The sequence below is a fragment of the Saccopteryx bilineata genome, chromosome 2 (assembly GCF_036850765.1).
Source record: "Saccopteryx bilineata isolate mSacBil1 chromosome 2, mSacBil1_pri_phased_curated, whole genome shotgun sequence".
NCBI lineage: Eukaryota > Metazoa > Chordata > Mammalia > Chiroptera > Emballonuridae > Saccopteryx > Saccopteryx bilineata.
The window spans coordinates 148101407-148119799 of NC_089491.1; the positions used below are offsets into that span (position 1 = coordinate 148101407).

The 18393-nt window shown below is 38.1% G+C and overlaps 1 protein-coding gene and 1 pseudogene across 5 annotated transcripts in view; both read left to right on the plus strand.

The window, feature by feature from the left end:
- Window positions 1-18393, plus strand: part of TMEM117 (transmembrane protein 117) — a 535376-nt gene that overhangs the window by 189994 nt on the left and 326989 nt on the right. The gene's annotated exons all lie outside the window — the stretch shown is intronic.
- Window positions 12945-13984, plus strand: LOC136322992 (septin-10 pseudogene; annotated as a pseudogene).

The following is an 18393-nucleotide window of genomic DNA, read 5'->3' on the forward strand; positions in this document are numbered from 1 at the left end:
CATTATTTCAAGTTTTCTATCTTTTTTTTTTTTCATAAACAATTTCTGGTTAATTTTTATTTCTTTAAAATGGCAGGTTCATCATTCAGAGTAATTAGGTATAGATTATGAACCTGCCAGATGATGCATGGTGTGTTGCATAAACATGTGAAAAGTCTTTCCTTTACATTCCTCATCATCACAAGATGAAACTACACCTCTCTAAAATTTTGTCAGTATTTCAGTACAGCTGCTCTTGAACATGAATAGTGAATCCCCTTAAACTTCCCTGATTTTTCTCATTCCATGTATGCTAATCCCCAACTTCAGTAAAAAGCCTCTGTGAACAGAATGAAGGTTTTGGTTGTTGACACAGTGTGATAGACTCTGGTTGGTGATAATACTCAGCAAATAGAAATTCTTTCTCCCGCTATCTGTCTGGACCATAGGGAATCTTTTCATCAGTAATGGCATTTCCTTAGACATTTCCAATTGTTAACTATACATATTAAAAGTAAATTAAAAATTTCTCTTTTCTTTTTAGAGAAGATTGAGGAATTCTAGGTCTTTTGGTCAATCTAATGACCAGGTCTTTGATAAGAGAAACAAATAGCTTAACTCTTTCTGTGAAAATAGTAAGGTTCTATATAGCAGTCTTCAGATGTTGTGATCCATGAGTCACTGTTTACTCAGAGTTATTTTATATCTTCTGTATTACATGGAGCCCAATCTGATAAGAATCAGCATTCTGGTCCTGGACGGTTGGCTCAGTGGTAGAGTGTTGGCCTGCAGTGTGGATGTCTGGGGTTCGATTCCCCCTCTCCTTCTCTCTCTCTCCCTCTCTCTTTCCCCTGGCAACCATGGCTGGATTGGTGTCAGTGAGTTTGTCCCAGGCACTGAGGATAGCTCCTTGGCCTCCACTTAAGATGCTAAAAATAACTTGGAGAGCATTGCCCCATAGGGGGCTTGCCAAGTGGATCTGGTGGGGGTGCATGCCAGAGTCTGTCTCTCTGTTTCATTTCCTTTCACTTAAAATAAAAAATAATCAGCTTTCTAAAAGTACACATGCATGTCATACCTCATACCATCCACTTTCTATATATTTTCCTCATGGTCAATGATCAACTCTGAAGGATTTATACAGTGGTAGCATGGCATAGAACTCAAGAACACATCTTGAACTCAAGACTCCTGACCTCTGGTCTATCACTGGCTGCCAAGTATCTTTGTGATGCTGAAACATCATTTACTCCCAATATCAAGAGAATTGGCCGAACATTATCCTTTGTGCCTTCAGCCCTCAAGTATTATGTGAATATTTAAGCAAATATGCTTAAAACCCTGGGCATACCCCAAGGCTACAAATGCTGATTTAAACCTGAGACTAAGGAGTTTTCATTTAAACTCCAGAAATTTTACAAACATTTCTGGTATTCTCAATAGTCAGGGTATGTTATAAATATTTTAAGGAGTTGACAGTTTGCCAAGATCAGCTAGCGGCTAGAACTCAACTCACAATCTCTACTCCATTGGGAGGATGCCGAAAACAGAATGGAAGCCACAGCACATAGAAATTACAAAACCCAAAATTGTTCTTCAGTTTACACATCAGTTTGTTAAACAATTAGGGCATGCCTTTATTTCTAATGCTAGCTGAGTTTGGTGATAGACACTACAAGACTTGTAAAAACCAGGTGTTTATTTCTTTCTACTTGCCTGAAATAAAGGTAGAATTTATCAGCTTGTTTGTTAAAAATAGGAACAGGAGGAAAACTCATGCATTTAACTGTTATTCTTTCCCTTTGCACAATTTAACTGGCATACCATCTTTAGATTGGAGATTTGTATATTGTCATGTCAATGGGCCAAAGATGGCGAATGTGTATTAGTCTGACATGACCCCTTTCTGGTTCACTTCTTCAGAGCTGGCTAGGATAGTTAGCTGGCACCAAATTCAAATTTTTGCATGTTCAGTTGCTTTAAATGTAGCCCAAATTAGCATATTTTTTCAGCCATTTGGAGCCTGCCTACTTTATACACTCCTCAAAACTGCACCCAACACCAACTGGCCATAGATAAGACAGACTTTAGCTGTGAAAGACCCCAAATCCTCCTGCCTGTCTCTTGATATTAAGCTCTCTGTCTCTTCATACTGAGTGACATCATCTAGACACATAAGCCCTCTTTCTGTTTCTCCTCTGGCTCCAGAAAATCCCCTGCTCTGTTCTTCTGAGTGGTGCCCACCTTCTCTAGAATGTCTGTGTGGGAAGGAGCTTCCCCTCTTACTCAGTTCTTAGTGCCACCTACTAGAGCTCCTTGTGTGTTACTGCCTCTCCCTTGATTAGCTGCCAGATTCCTGAACTTACCACATGTGTCTAATATGTATCTATGAGTATATCTTAAAAAATAATAAGCCAATATATTTGCTTCTGACCAGGCATGAAGAGAAAGAATCTATAAATGATGGTTGTTTATTTGTGGTGTGAAATAGGTTTTTGTTGCTCTTTTTATGTGAATATAAAAGGTAGTATGATATCATGAAACAGCAAATGCATTAAAGTCAGAGGTCTTGAGTTTGATTCTTATTTATTTAATACTGTGTGACTTAGCCTCTATGAAGTTCAATTTCAGAGGTATAAAATAAGGATGGTGCTACTTGTAATTCTTTTTATTGATCTCACTATAATATAGGGTATAAGAAATGTTATGGACATGAACAATGGTGTGGTGATTGCCGGGGGGTGGGGTGGAGGAGGGCATGGGGGGATAAATAATGATGGATGAAGACTTGACTTGGGGGGGTGAACACACAGTGCAGTGTGCAGAGATGTGTTGTGGAGTTCGGAACCTGAGTGATGATGTTAACTAATATCACCCTAATAAATTCAAATAAAGGACTCAGTTGGTAAACCCTAAAGCACAGTGTAATTAAGAGGGAGGATTTCATCTTCAAGTCCTGGCTTTATCAGTGATGTGATCTAGGGGAACTTCTTTGAGCCATATTTAAAAGCTTTAAATTTAAATTAAAAAAATTTTAAACTACAGTTGACATTCCATATTATATTAATTTCAGGTACACAGCATAATGGTGGGACATTTATATAACTTTCAAGGTGACCCTCCGATAAGACTAGTACCCATCTTACTCCAACCATATTATCGCAGTATTATTGCCTAGATTCCCGATGCTGTACTTGACGTCTTTGTGACTATTCTGTAACTGCCACTTTTGAACCTCATGTTCTTTATCATTATCAGATAAGGGTAACAATAGCACTTCCTTTATAAGTTTACTCTGAGGATCAAAAGGATTCTTTTTTCAATGTTTTTAGTGCACAGACCTGTATTGTATATGTGAGATGGTAAAATGAAGTACAAATATCATATGAGTCAGCTACAGATGATATGAGAAATAAGAGCATATGACAGAAGCAAGATATTTAGGAGTAGGCGATACTCAGTTGGGACTTTGGGCAGTAATTTTGCATTTATGTGAAAAACAATTCTGAAACGTGACTAGTATGAAATGTTTGAAGGGAATAATCCTCAAGAATAAAAGTGCCCTCAAATGATCAAAGCATTACTCATATATTCCTTTCTCAACATTCACATATGTATAGTCTTCACATTTTATATTCAGACCGCAAAAATATCACTCAAGTACAGAGATGGATAAAAAAACAAGCAAACAAGGAATCTTCTAGTTTTAATTTTCAAACAGTGAATTACATCAAGGATGTCTGACATCTAATAAAAAACTACAACTAGAGGAAGCATATTATTTTATTTTACAGATCTCATTTTATAAATCTTGTTAAGTTAAATAGACTTTACTTTTAGAATTTAAAAAGATTTACACATAGGGTATGGAGTTTATCAATAGAACCAGGATGGGTTAGAAGCATAGTTAGTTCACATGCACCCTTCACATAAGTAAATGTCTCAAGAAGCTGGACTAGGCCATCCAGCCTCATCTCCCACGGTTTCCCCTCCATAGATCCCGTGCTGCAGGACTCGTACGGGTCCTTCCATCCCCTCCATGCCAACGGGCTCTCCAGCCTCCCTGCTTTTGCTTGTAAGGCTCCTTTGTTCTTGAGCATACATTCCCTCCCCCTGGCTCATCAAAATCGTATGTGCAAGGTTCTTCCCAGGTCTTCTTTCTGCAGGAAGCCATTCCAGTTCTCTGAGTTCTAGCACTTTTGCTGCATTTGATGTTGAACTTATCACAGTCAGCTGAGTGAATGAAACACATGGAGGCTACATAACATGTTTTTAAACAATGAATGGGTTAATAATGAGATCAAGGAAGAAATTAAAAGTTCACTGGGAACAAATGAAAATGAATACACAATAACCCCAAATCTATGGGACACAGTGAAAGCAGTCTTCAGAGGGAAGTTCATAGTATTACAAGTTTACCTCAAGAAACAAAACAAAACAAAACAAAACAAATCTCAAAGAACAATCTAATTATACACCTAGAATAACCAGAAAAAGAATAGCAAACAAAGCCCAGACTAAGTAGAAAGAAGGAAATAATAAAGATCAGAGTGGCCTGACCAGGCAGTAGTGCAGTGGATAGAGCGTTGGACTGGGACGCAAACAACCCAGGTTTGAAACCCTGAGGTTATTGGCTTGAGTGAGGGCTCACTCAGCTTGAGCACAAGCTCACCAGCTTGAGCACGGGGTCACTAGCCTGAGCATGGGATCATAGACATCAGCCCATGGTCGTTGGCTTGAGCCCAAAGGTTGCTAGTTTGAAGCTCAAGGTCGCTAGCTTGAGCAAGGGTTCACTTGCTTTGCTGCAGCCCCCCAATCAAGGCATATATGAGAAAGCAATCAATGAACAACTAAAGAGACTAAGGAGCCACAAGGAAGAATTTATGCTTTTCATCTCCTTCCTATTCTCTGTCCCTATTTGTCTCTCTCTTTGTCTTTCTCTCTCTTGCTGTCACACACACACATACAAAATCAGAGTGGAAGTAAACAACATAGAGATGAAAAACAATAATAAAAAAAAAGATACAAAATATCAGTGAAAACAAAACCTGGTTCTTTGAGAAGCTAAATAAAATGGAAAAACCTTTAACCAGACATCATTTGGGTCTTCTCTAAGACCCAAATAAATAAAATCAGAAGTGAAGGTGGAGAAGTAACAACTGACCCCATAGAAACACTCTACAAAGGATTGTAAGAAAATATTATGAACAACTACATGCCAACCAACTGGACAACATAGGCAAAATGGACAAATTTCTAGAAATATACAATCTTTCAGAACTGGATCAGGAAGAATCAGAAAATCTGAATAGAACAATTACAACTAATGAAAGTGAAACAATAATTTAAAAAACTTCCAGCAAGCCAAAGTCCTAGACTGGATGGCTTCACAGGAGAATTTTACCAAACATTCAAAGAACTAATGCTTATTCTCCTACTAAAACTATTCAAGAGGAAAGAAGATTTCCCAGCTCATTTTACATGACTAGAATTATCCTAATTCCAAAACCAGATAAAGACACTAAAATGAAAGAAAATTTTAAACCAACATCCCTGGAGAATCTAAAATCTTCAACAAAATATTAACAAACTAGATCCAGCAGTACATTTAAAAGATCACACACCATGATCAAGTGAGGCTTATTTTAGAAATGCAGGGCTGGTATAATATTTGCAAATCAATAAATGTGATACACCACATAAACAAAATGAAGGATAAAAATCACATGATCATATCAGTGGATGCAGAAAAAGCATTTGCTAAAATCCAGCACTCATTTATGATAAAAGCTCTCATCAAATGGGCTAGAGGCATCATAACTCAACATAATAAAGCACATGACATATGACAAAACAACAGCAAGTGTCGTACTTTTAGGCAAAAATGAAAAGCAATCCTCTTAAGATCAATAACAAAACAGGTATTTCCTTTTACCACTCTTTTTTTTTTAAATTAAATTTAATGCAGTGACATTGATAAATCAGGGTACATATGTTGAGAGAGAATATCTATAGATTATTTTGACATTTGATTGTGCTGTATACCCCTCCCCCAAAGTTAAATTGTCTTCTGTCACCTTCTATCTGGTTTTCTTTGTGCCCCTCCCCTCCCCTAACCCCTCTCTCCTTCTTCACCCCCTCCCCCCTCCCCCAACCCTCCGCCCCTGTTGCCATCACATTCTTGTTCATGTCTCTGAGTCTCAGTTTTATGTCCCTTCTATGTATGGATTCATCTTAGTTTTTTTTCTGATTTACTTATTTCACTCCGTATAATGTTGTCAAGGTCCATCCATGTTATTATAAATGATCCGATATCATCATTTCTTATGGCTGAGTAGTATTCCATAGTATATATGTACCAAAGCTTTTTAATCCACTCGTCCTCTGACGGACACTTGGGCTGTTTCCAGATCTTCGCTATTGTGAACAATGCTGCCACAAACATGCGGGTGCATTTCTCCTTTTCGAGCCGTTCTATGGTGTCCTTGGGGTATATTCCTAAAAGTGGGATAGCTGGGTCAAAAGGCAGTTCGATTTTCAGATTTTTGAGGAATCTCCATACTGTTTTCCACAGTGGCTGCACCAGTCTGCATTCCCACCAGCAGTGCAGGAGGGTTCCCTTTTCTCCACATCCTCGCCAGCACTTATTCTGTGTTGTTTTGTTGATAAGCGCCATTCTGACTGGTGTGAGGTGATATCTCATTGTGGTTTTAATTTGCATTTCTCTAATGATTAGTGATGTTGAGCATTTTTTCATATGCCTATTGGCCATCTGTATGTCCTCTTTGGAGAAGTGTCTATTCATTTCTTTTGCCCATTTTTGGATTGGGTTGTTTGTCTTCCTGGTGTTGAGTTTTACAAGTTCTTTATAAATTTTGGTTATTAACCCCTTATCAGATGTATTGTCAAATATGTTCTCCCATTGTGTAGTTTGTCTTTTTATTCTGTTCTTGTTGTCTTTAGCTGTGCAAAAGCTTTTTAGTTTGATATAGTCCCATTTGTTTATCCTGTCTTTTATTTCACTTCCCCGTGGAGATAAATCAGCAAATATATTGCTCCGAGAGATGTCGGAGAGCTTACTGCCTATGTTTTCTTCTAAGATGCTTATGGTTTCACGGCCTACATTTAAGTCTTTTATCCATTTTGAGTTTATTTTTGTGAGTGGTGTAAGCTGGTGATCTAGTTTCATTTTTTTGCAGGTAGCTGTCCAATTTTCCCAACACCATTTGTTAAAGAGGCTGTCTTTACTCCATTGTATTTCCTTACCTCCTTTGTCAAATATCAGTTGTCCATAGAACTTTGGGTTTATTTCTGGGTTCTGTGTTCTGTTCCATTGATCTATATGCCTGTTCTTATGCCAGTACCAGGCTGTTTTGAGTACAACAGCCTTGTAGTATAACTTGATATCAGAAAGTGTGATACCTCCCACTTTATTCTTCTTTTTTAAGATCGCTGAGGCTATTCGTGTCCTCTTTTGGTTCCATATAAATTTTTGGAATATGTGTTCTATATCTTTGAAGTATGTCATTGGTATTTTAATTGGTATTGCATTGAATTTATAGATTGCTTTGGGTAATATAGACATTTTAATGATGTTTATTCTTCCTAACCATGAGCACAGTATATGCTTCCACTTGATTGTATCTTCCTTGATTTCTTTTATCAATGTTTTGTAATTTTCCGAGTACAAGTCTTTAGTCTCCTTGGTTAAGTTTACTCCTAGGTACTTTATTTTTTGGTTGTAATTGTGAAGGGGATTGTTTCCTTAATTCCTCTTTCTGACTGTTCATTGTTGGTGTATAAAAATGCTTCTGATTTCTGAGTATTGATTTTATATCCTGCCACATTGCTGAACTTATTTATCAGGTCCAGTAGTTTTTTGACTGAGACTTTAGGGTTTTCTATATACAATATCATATCATCTGCAAATAATGATAGTTTTACTTCTTCTTTTCCAACTTGAATGCCTTTTATTTCTTCTTCTTGTCTGATTGCTGTGGCTAGGACTTCCAGGACTATGTTAAATAAGAGTGGTGAAAGGGGGCACCCCTGCCTTGTTCCTGATCTTAAGGAGATTGCTTTTAATTTTTTCCCATTGAGTATGTTGGCTGTGGGTTTCTCATAGATGGCTTTTATCATGTTGAAGTATGTTCCCTGTATTCCCACTTTGCTGAGAGTTTTGATCATGAATGGGTGCTGGATTTTATCAAATGCTTTTTCTGCATCTATTGAAATTATCATATGGTTTTTCTCCTTCTTTTTGTTTATGTGATGAATCATTGATTGATTTATGAATATTGTACCAGCCTTGCCTCCCCAGAATAAATCCCACTTGATCATGGTGTATGATTTTTTCCATATATTGTTGGATCCGGTTTGCTAATATTTTGTTGAGGATTTTAGCATTTATATTTATGAGGGATATTGGCCTATAATTTTCTTTCTTTGTGTTGTCTTTGCCTGGTTTTGGAATCAGAATTATGCTCGCCTCATAAAAGGAGCTTGGAAGTCTTCCTTCCTCTTGAATTTTTTGAAATAGTTTGAGAAGGATAGGAGTTAGTTCTTCTTTGAATATTTGGTAGAATTCCGTTGTGAAGCCATCGGGCCCCAGGCTTTTCTTTGTTGGGAGTTTTTTGATAACTGTATCGATCTCATTTGTTGTAATCAGTCTGTTTAGGTTTTCTGATTCTTCCAGATTTATTTTTGGAAGAGTGTATGTTTCAAGGAATCTGTCCATTTCATCTAGGTTGTCTAGTTTTTTGGCATACAGTTCTTCATAGTATTTTTTTATAATATTTTGTATTTCTGTTGTGTCAGTTGTTATTTCTCCTTTCTCATTTCTAATTTTATTTGAGTCCTCTCTCTCTTTTTCTTGGTGAGTCTACATAAAGGTTCATCAATCTTGTTTACCTTTTCAAAGAACCAGCTCCTAGTTTCATTGATCCTCTGTATTGTTTCTTTAGCCTCTATGTCATTTATTTCTGCTCTGATCTTTATTATTTCCTTCCTTCTACTACGTTTGGGCTTTACTTGCTGTTCTTTTTCTAATTCTTTTAGATGCAGGGTTAAGTTGTTTATTTGAGCTTTTTCTAGCTTCTGAAAGTATGCCTGTAGTGCTATGAACTTCCCTCTCAGCACTGCTTTTGCTGTGTCCCATAAATTTTGAGTTGTTGTATGCTCATTGTCATTCGTTTCTAGGAATTTTTTTATTTCTTCTTTGATCTCATTCTTAATCCATTCATTGTTTAACACCCTGCTATTTAGTTTCCATGTGTTTGAGAATTTTTGAGCTTTTCTGCTGTGATTCATTTCTAGTTTCATGCCGTTGTGATCGGAGAAAGTGCTTGATATGATTTCAGTCTTCTTAAATTTGTTGAGAGCTCTTTTGTGCCCTAACATGTGGTCTATCCTAGAGAATGTGCCATGAGCACTTGAAAAGAATGTATATTCTGTTGCTTTAGGGTGAAAGGTTCTGAAGATATCTATTAAATCAAGTTGATCTAGTGTTTCCAATAAGTCTGCTGTTTCTTTGTTAATTTTCTTTCTTGAGGATTTATTTAGTGATGTTAGTGGGGTATTGAAATCCCCTACTATTATAGTATTGCTGTTATCTCGCCCTTTAAATCCATCAAAGTCTGTTTTATATATTTGGGTGCTCCTATATTAGGTGCATAGATATTTATAATAGTTATATCTTCCTGTTGGATTGCTCCCTTTATCATTATATAGTGGCCTTCTTTTTTTTTTTTTTCTTTTTTTTTCATTTTTTTTTTTTTTTTTTCATTTTTCTGAAGCTGGAAACAGGGAGAGACAGTCAGACAGACTCCCGCATGCGCCCGACCGGGATCCACCCGGCACGCCCACCAGGGGCGACGCTCTGCCCACCAGGGGGCGATGCTCTGCCCCTCCGGGGCGTCGCCATGTTGCGACCAGAGCTACTCTAGCGCCTGAGGCAGCGGCCACAGAGCTATAGTGGCCTTCTTTATCTCTTACTGTATCCTTTGTTTTAAAGTCCAATTTGTCTGATATAAGTATTGCTACCCCAGCTTTTTTTCATTTCCGTTTGCATGAAATGTTTTTTTCCATCCTTTTACCTTCAATCTATGTGTGTCTTTTGTTCTAAGGTGTGTCTCTTGTAGACAACATATTTATGGTCCTGTTTTCTTATCTACGCAGCTACCCTATGTCTTTTGATTGGATCATTTAATCCATTTACATCTAATGTTATTATTGATATGTAGTTGTTTATTGCCATTTTCTCCTTTTACCACTCTTATTCAACATAGTACTGGAAGTCATTTTGGGCAAAGGATCTGAACAGACATTTCTCCCAGGAGGATATACAGATGGCCAATAGAGATATGAAAAGATGCTCAACATCACTAATTATAAGAGATACAAATTAAAACCACAATGAGATATTACCTCACACCCATCAGAATGGCTATCATTAATAAATCAAAAAATGACAAGTGCTGGCAAGAATGTGGAGAAAAGAAAACCCTTGTGCACTGTTGGTAGGAATGCAGATGGGTGCAGCCACTGTGGAAAACAGTATGGAGTGTCCTCAAAAAATTAAAAATGAAACTGTTTTTTGACCCAGTGAATCCACTTCTGGGAATATATCCGAAGAAACCCAAAACACTACATTGAAAGAATGTCTGCACCCTATGTTCATGCAGCATTATTTACAATAGCCAAGATCTGGCAGCAGCCCTAGTACCCAACAGATGAGTGGATAAAAAAGCTGTGGGACATTTACAGAATGGATTACTACTCAGCTGTAAAAAAAAAAAAAAAACAAGGACGGACGCTTGTATTTTTGTGACAGCATGGGTGGTCATGAAGAATATTATGCTAAGTGAAATAAACCAGTCAGAGAAAGACATACCACATGATCTCACTTATATGTGCAACCTACCTAACAAATAGAAACAGGAGCACAGATACATAGAGTAGACTGACAGCTGCAAGAGGGAAGTGGGGTGGGGAGCTGGGTGAAAAAAGGTAAACGAATTGAGCAAAAAAAGAAAAAAAAATACCTTGTGGTGGCGGCGAAAGGCATGTTACTATATCATTGTACACAGGTAATTTTCAGGATGGACTCCAAACTTAAGCTATAAAATAATGTAACATTCTGATCACAGAAATTTTAAGAGTTGCACACTTGAAAATTCAGAATGAATGTCATCTTTTCACAGTTGGCAGACCCACAAACTGAGCCGTAGTATGTTGTCTATCAGCACCTGCCTCTCTAGCCTGGATGCCCTGTCAACAAATAACAAAAATCAAAGTGGAAACATTCCAAATATGTAACAGAGAAACAATACAGTGCACACTCTATGATTCAGTTTACATAAAATTCCAAGAAATGCCAAGTATCATCGTGACAGAAAGCAAATCGGTAGATCCCTGAAGAAGGGGGTTCCAAAGGAGCGCTGGGAAAACCCAGGGGGCAGCTATGTTCACTATTGGACCATGGTGAGGGTTCCACACATGTATAACACACATCAAAACATCAAATTTTACACTTTAAATATGTACAGTTTATTGAATGTCAATTTTAACTCAATAAAGCTATTACAATATATAATACTAAGGAACACATGTGTTCTCAGCTTAATGCACATATACAATGAAATGGTCAGAAATTGTATTTTAATCATTTATTATTGTAAACTGTCAACAACTAAGTACTTCAGTTAACAAATTGGCTTTATGAAAGGAGCCAAAAGTAGCTATAGAAAGAAGAAAATTAGCTGTAGAAACTGGGGGAAACAAAAGATGGGGAGAGGTATAAAGGGAGACTGTCAATTTGCAAACTCAAGTGCAGAAGCCATTAGAATAGAGAGTTACTTAACAGGAACATGATGTTTCAGCCTCACATAAAACAGAAGTTTTGCAGACACACAGGTTCAGAAACACAGGCTGGAGAGTCTTCGTTTTCAAACAATGGGGAAACCATTTGAAAGGGAAGCAGCACTACCTCTCTCAACACTCAATGAACTCAGCAGGTCAGTCTACCTGGCAGTTCTTCCCAGACAGTGTTAAAAAAGCAAAGGCTTGCATGGTCGTCTGGGGTGGGCAAGCCAAGTTGGTTGGGGTCCAGAAGAAGGATTGGTGGGCAGCAGGCTATTCAACCTATTTAGAAATCAATGAACCTAGTTGTGAGAAGAATTTTTTTCTTTTTTTTCTCCTGCCCCCCTTCTTTGCCCCCCCCACGTGCTTCCCGAGCTGCTCCCCCCCATCCTCACCTCCACTCTCCACCCCCCCCACCCTCCCTTCCCCTCCCAGGGGATTGTTGGGTAAACAGGTGTTTTTTAGGTTTGCTCATTTGTATTGAGGGGCCGCTGCGCCTCGCCCCCGCCCCTCACCCCCCTGCCTTCCCCCCTTCTCCCTGTCCCTCACCCCCCCCCTGTGTGCTTCCGGAGCTGCTGCCCCTCACCCCCTCCCCTCACCCCCTCTTGCTTCCCCAACCGCTGCCCTCACCCTCCACCCCCGGGCCCCAACCCTTCGCCCCCTGGTACTTCCCCAGCCGCCACCGCCCCTCACTCCCGCGTGCTCTCTCCTTGCCTCCTCCCCTCCCTATGGCTCTGACTGGCAGCTTGCTGGGGGTGGGGGCTGTGCTGAGTTCCCGCTCTGCTAGCTTACCCCCGGCTGCTGTCTGTCCTCCCAAGTACCTCCCAAGTTCATCTGACGATGAACAGAGTAAAAGAGAAAATGTTCGTTCTTTAAGGACATCTGGCCACATTGGATTTGACAGTTTGCCTGATCAGCTGGTCAACAGATCCATCCAGCAAGGCTTCTGCTTTAGCATCCTCTGTGTTGGGGAAACTGGAATTGGAAAATCAACGCTGATTGATACATTGTTTAATACTAATTTTGAAGACTGCCAATCTCCACATTTTTACCCAAATGTTAGACTTGCAGCTCAGACTTATGAACTCCAAGAAAGTAATGTTCAATTGAAGTTGACTATTGTGAATACAGTGGGATTTGGTGACCAAATAAACAATGAAGAGAGCTACCAGCCGATTGTTGACTACATAGACGCTCAGTTTGAGGCTTTTCTCCAAGAAGAACTGAAAATTAAGCGCTGCCTCTTCAACTACCAGGACTCCCGCATCCACGCATGCCTCTACTTCATCTCCCCGACAGGCCACTCGCTGAAGACGCTTGACCTCCTGACCATGAAGAGCCTGGACAGCAAGGTGAATATTATACCAGTGATCGCCAAAGCAGATACAATTTCTAAAACTGAACTGCAGAAGTTTAAGATCAAGATCATGAGTGAGCTGGTCAACAGTGGCGTCCAGATATACCAGTTCCCAACAGAGGATGACACTGTGGCTAAGATCAATGCTTCAATGAATGAACACCTGCCCTTCGCTGTTGTAGGAAGTAGGGAAGAGATGAAGGTTGGAAATAAGATGGTCAAAGGGCACCAGTACGGGTGAGGTGTTGTAGAAGTGGAAAATGAAAGCCACTGCGACGTCGTCAAGCTGAGGGAGATGCTCATCTGCACCAACATGGAGGACCTGCGGGAGCAGACGCACTGCAGGCACTACGAGCTGTACCGGCGCTGCAGGCTGCAGGAGATGGGCTTCACTGACCTGGGCCCTGAGAACCAGCCACTCAGCCTTCAAGAGACCTATGAAGCCAAAAGACACGAGTTCTATGAGGAATGCCAGAGGAAAGAAGAGAAGATGAAGCAGATGTTTGTGCAGCGGGTGAAGGAGAAGGAAGCCATGTTCCAGGAAGCAGAGAGGGAGATACAGGCCAAGTTTGAGCACCTCCAGAGGGTTCACAATGAAGAGAGAATGAAGCTTGAAGACAAGAGAAGGCTTTTGGAAGAAGAAATTATGTCTTTCTCTAAAGATAAAGCCACCTCTGAGATATACCAGAACCAGACCTTTATGGCAGTGGGCAGCAACCTGAAGAAGGACAAGGACTGTAAGCTCCCCAATTGTATCTAAAACAAAGGTTCCAGATCACAGAAGGTCATCAAAAGCAAAAGTTATTAAAATGCTAGAAGTCTGCTGTGATTTTCTTGCTGTTTTTATTTGCTCTAGCCCTTATTCTGTATGTGGCCAGTGACTACAGTTACTGCTCTCTCTGGAAACCACTTTTAAGTGTAAGGTCAATGCCTAAGCCAGAGGTAAGCACTTCCACCCCACTGCTGCTCCTGTGCGGGGTTGTCACGGGTCTAGCCCATTGCCCCTGCTGCTTACTTCCCATCCCTGCAGAGTGTCACACACACCACAGGGCAGCGTTTGCACCACAGGAAACACACTGCATATCCACATTCCCCTCGCTGATTGCATTTATACTCTAAGATGAGCCCTTTTTGTACAAAGGGTGAAATTTGGGGAATGTGTTTTAAAATGTATTATGTACCTGAAACTCTGGCCTCTCAATAATTTTCTAGAACTTTTTAATTTTTGATATCCAGTTGGTAATGTGATCCTAGGTGTCCATATCAAATTTTGTATGACACGGTGGCCTTCCATGCTTCCGCATGCCTTCTTGTGGTTGATATGTAGTATTCTGATGGAACAAAGTATGCTTAAAAGTAAAAGCATCCAGGGGTACAGACTCTATTCTAGTGACAAATAGTTTTAAACACAGGTGTTATCACAGTATTTGTATTAGGATGTGTTACATACCTGTTGCTTAGAACCCTGTCTTACAGAAATAATAAGATTGGCTTATCTTACTAAAAATATTTCTTAAAATAGCTATGAACATCTGAATATTAAAGATATAAAAATTTAAATAATTCATCTCAAAAGGGATCATTGAATTCAGTGCTTTAGTATTCTCAGAACAATTAATTTTTTAATGGTTGTAGGTATATAATCTGTTTTGTTTTTTTGTACTTAGCCTAAATAAAACTGATATTTTACTCTTGACAAAATATATCTGCATTTTTACTAATATGTGTTTAAATTACATTAACTTTTTATAAACTGTCATCTTAAGAAACATTTTATCAAAGTTCATTAATTTTATGTTTGAATATTTTTAAACAGGTATATTACGAGTATTTTTCAGACAACAAAATGTTTAACAGCCTATGTTAGACTCTGAACTGTGTTTTTTGTTTGTTTTTTTACAAAGTTGTGTAAGTTGCAAATAAAACCTTTCATTTTCTAGCACAAGAAAAACCTTTCTAGTTTGATATAGTCCCATTTGTTTATACTTTCCTTTGTTTCCCTTGCTGAGGAGATATATCTGTAAGAATATTGCTAGAAGAAATGTCTGAGATTTTACTACCTATGTTTCCTTCTAGGATTTTTATGGTTATGCACTTACATTTAAGTCTATAATCCATTTTGAGTTTATTCTTGTGTATGGTTTAAGTTGGTGGTCTAGTTTCATTTGTTTGCATGTATCTGTCCAATTTTCCCAGCACCATTTATTGAAGAAACTATCTGTATCCTGTTGTATGTTCTTGCCTCTTTTGTCAAATTTTAATTGACCATAAAAGTGTGGGTTTATTTCTGGGCTTTCTATTTTGTTCCATTGATTTGGATGCCTGGTCTTAGTGCAATACCATGCTATTTTGATTACTATGGCCTTGTCATATAGTTTGATATTAAGTAGTGTGATACCTCCAATTTTGTTCTTTCTCAAGATTGCTGAGGCTATTCAGGGTCATTTGTGTTTCTATATAATGTTTTGGAGTAATTGTTCTAGATCTGTGAAATATGCCATTGGTAAATTGAGTTGAATCTATACATTACTTTGGATAGTATGGATACTTAAATGATGTTAATTCTTCCTACCCATAAATGTAGTATATGTTTCTACTTATTTGCACCTTCTTCAATTTGTGCCATTCAGTTTTTTTTCTTCAGTACCCTATAATTTTCCAAGTATAGATTTTTTACCTCCTTGGTTAAAGTTATTCCTAGATACCTTATTTTTGTTGTTGTTGAGATAGTGAGATTGTTTTCTTAACTTCTCTCTCTGACAGTTTATTGTATATAAAAATGCTACCAATTTCTAAATATTAATTTTGTGTTCTTCTACCTTGCCAAATTCTAATTCATTTGCTAGTACTGTTAGATTTTTGGTGGAGTCTTTAGAGTTTTCTATATATCATGTCATCTGTAAATAATAGTTTTACTTCCTCCTTTTCAGTTTGGATGTCTTTTATTTCTTCTTTTGTTCTGATTTGTGGCTAGAACTTCCACTACTATGTTGAATAAGAGTGGTGAAAGTGGACATCGCTGTTTTGTTCCTGATCTTAAGGGAAACACTTTTAGTGTTTTGCCCATTGAGTATGATGTTTGTTGTAGGTTTCTCTTATATGGCCTTTATAAGAGTTATGATCCTTTTATCTCCACTTTGATGAGAGCTTTTATCATAAATGGGTGCTGGATTTTATCAAATGCCTTTTCTGCATCTATTGATATGACTGTGTGATTTTTATCCTTCATTTTGTTTATGTGATGTATCATTTTTATGATTTGCAAATATTGTACAAACATTGCATTCCTAAAATACATTGCACTTGATCGTAGTTTATGATTTTTTAAAATGTATTGCTGGATCTGGTTTGCTAATATTTTCTTGAGGATTTTAGCATCTATGTTCATCAAGAATATTGGCCTACAATTTTCTTTGTTTGTATTGTCTTTATCTGGTTTTGGAATTAGGTTAATGCTGGCCTTGTTAAATGAGCTTGGAAATCTTCCTTCCTCCTGAATTTTTTAGAACAGTTTGAGGATAGGTATTATTTCTTCAAATATTTGGTAAAATTCACTTGTGAAACCATTAGGACTAGGTCTTTTGTTTGCTGGGAGATTTTTCTTTTTTTATTGTTTTACTTTCATTAGTTGTAATTGGATTATTCAGATTTTCTGATTCTTCCTCATTTAGTTTTAGAAGATTGTATGTTTCTAGAAATTTATCCATTTCACCCATGTTTGCTCTGCAGAACTGAGACTTACAAAACAGACCAAGGCCGTGGGAGGGGCACTAGCCCGCAGAAGGGAGGAAGCTTTACGCCTCTCCCTAGCCCTGCAGCTGCACTGCCAGAACCCCTCCTGGGAGGCTCCAGTGGGGTTATGCCAAAGGTCTCTGCTCTAAGTTGCACCCCCATTCCTCATTCCTTCCCTAAACTGAGTTGAGCAGGATAGGGCCAACGGGATTTTAGAATGTGGATCAAGGCAGCCCTCCACCAGGTGGTATAGGCCTGTGGAGGGGAGTAAGATGCGTACCTCACCTTGGCTCTGAAGCCATGCCATAGAATGACTTTTACCTCGATTCATGTCTAAAATGGCTTCTAGGCCCTGGCCAGGTAGCTCAGTTGATTAGTGCATCATCCTGATTCACCAAAGTTGTGGGTTCAATCCCCAGTCAGGGCATATACAACCACATAAAAGAATCAATCAATGAATGCATAAATAAGTGGAACAACAAATTGTTCCACTTACAAATTGTTTCTCCCTCCCCCATTCATCTCTCTCTAAAAATCAGTAATCTTTTTCAAAAGAAAGAAAAATAGAAAAAAATTGTATAAATAAAGAAAATCAAAGTAAAGAATACAACATCTCTGCTAAAGCAAAGAATGAAATACATATGGCTTAAGGTTTCCAACTTAAAAGAAAGCCAGTCATAATCACAGAATACATAGTTAGAAAGAAAAAGATCTAAGTAATTAGGATGAAGCTAATAGATACAGAGGACTGGCAAACACAATTCATCAGTTTTCATTATACTTCCACCATCTGAAATTTCTGTGCAAATTATGGTTATAAAAATTTTTTAAATTTCATAAATTTAAAATGTATAAAACAAAAATGAACAGAAATCTTGAGGCCGGGGTAATTATGTTCATTTATGACATCAAATACTTTATCAATATTAGATATTTAAGATACAAACTATATTATTTATACCATAGTATAAATATAGTATAAACTGTAAGACATATACTATTTGCTATATTTGTCTCATGTAATTTACTATATTTTTAAACTATATATCTTTTTCATGGTCTGCCTCTCTTCCCCATTAAATGAGTTTCATGTGGGCAGGAATTTTCATGTTTTCTTCACTACTGTATCTTCAATGTCAAGTGAAGTATCTGGCACACAGTAGTCACTTTAGTAAATATTAAATACACAAATGACAATAAAATAAAAAGTAGTGAGTACAACTATCATCTGATTTGTTACTATTCTTACCTTTTAAAGTTACTTAAAACTTTGGGATTTCAAGTACCTGATAATTGAAATTTGAGGATTCATTTGTAGTTAGGTATCTGTAGGGAATTAATTCTACAAATTCCTGGCATCTTTGCTTCTTTGAAGCTTGGGAGCATCTGGACTTCCTGATTTGCCGTATCTGTGCTACAAAGCACTGACATCTGCCCATAGCTGGCATCAGAGAGATGGGAAGTAT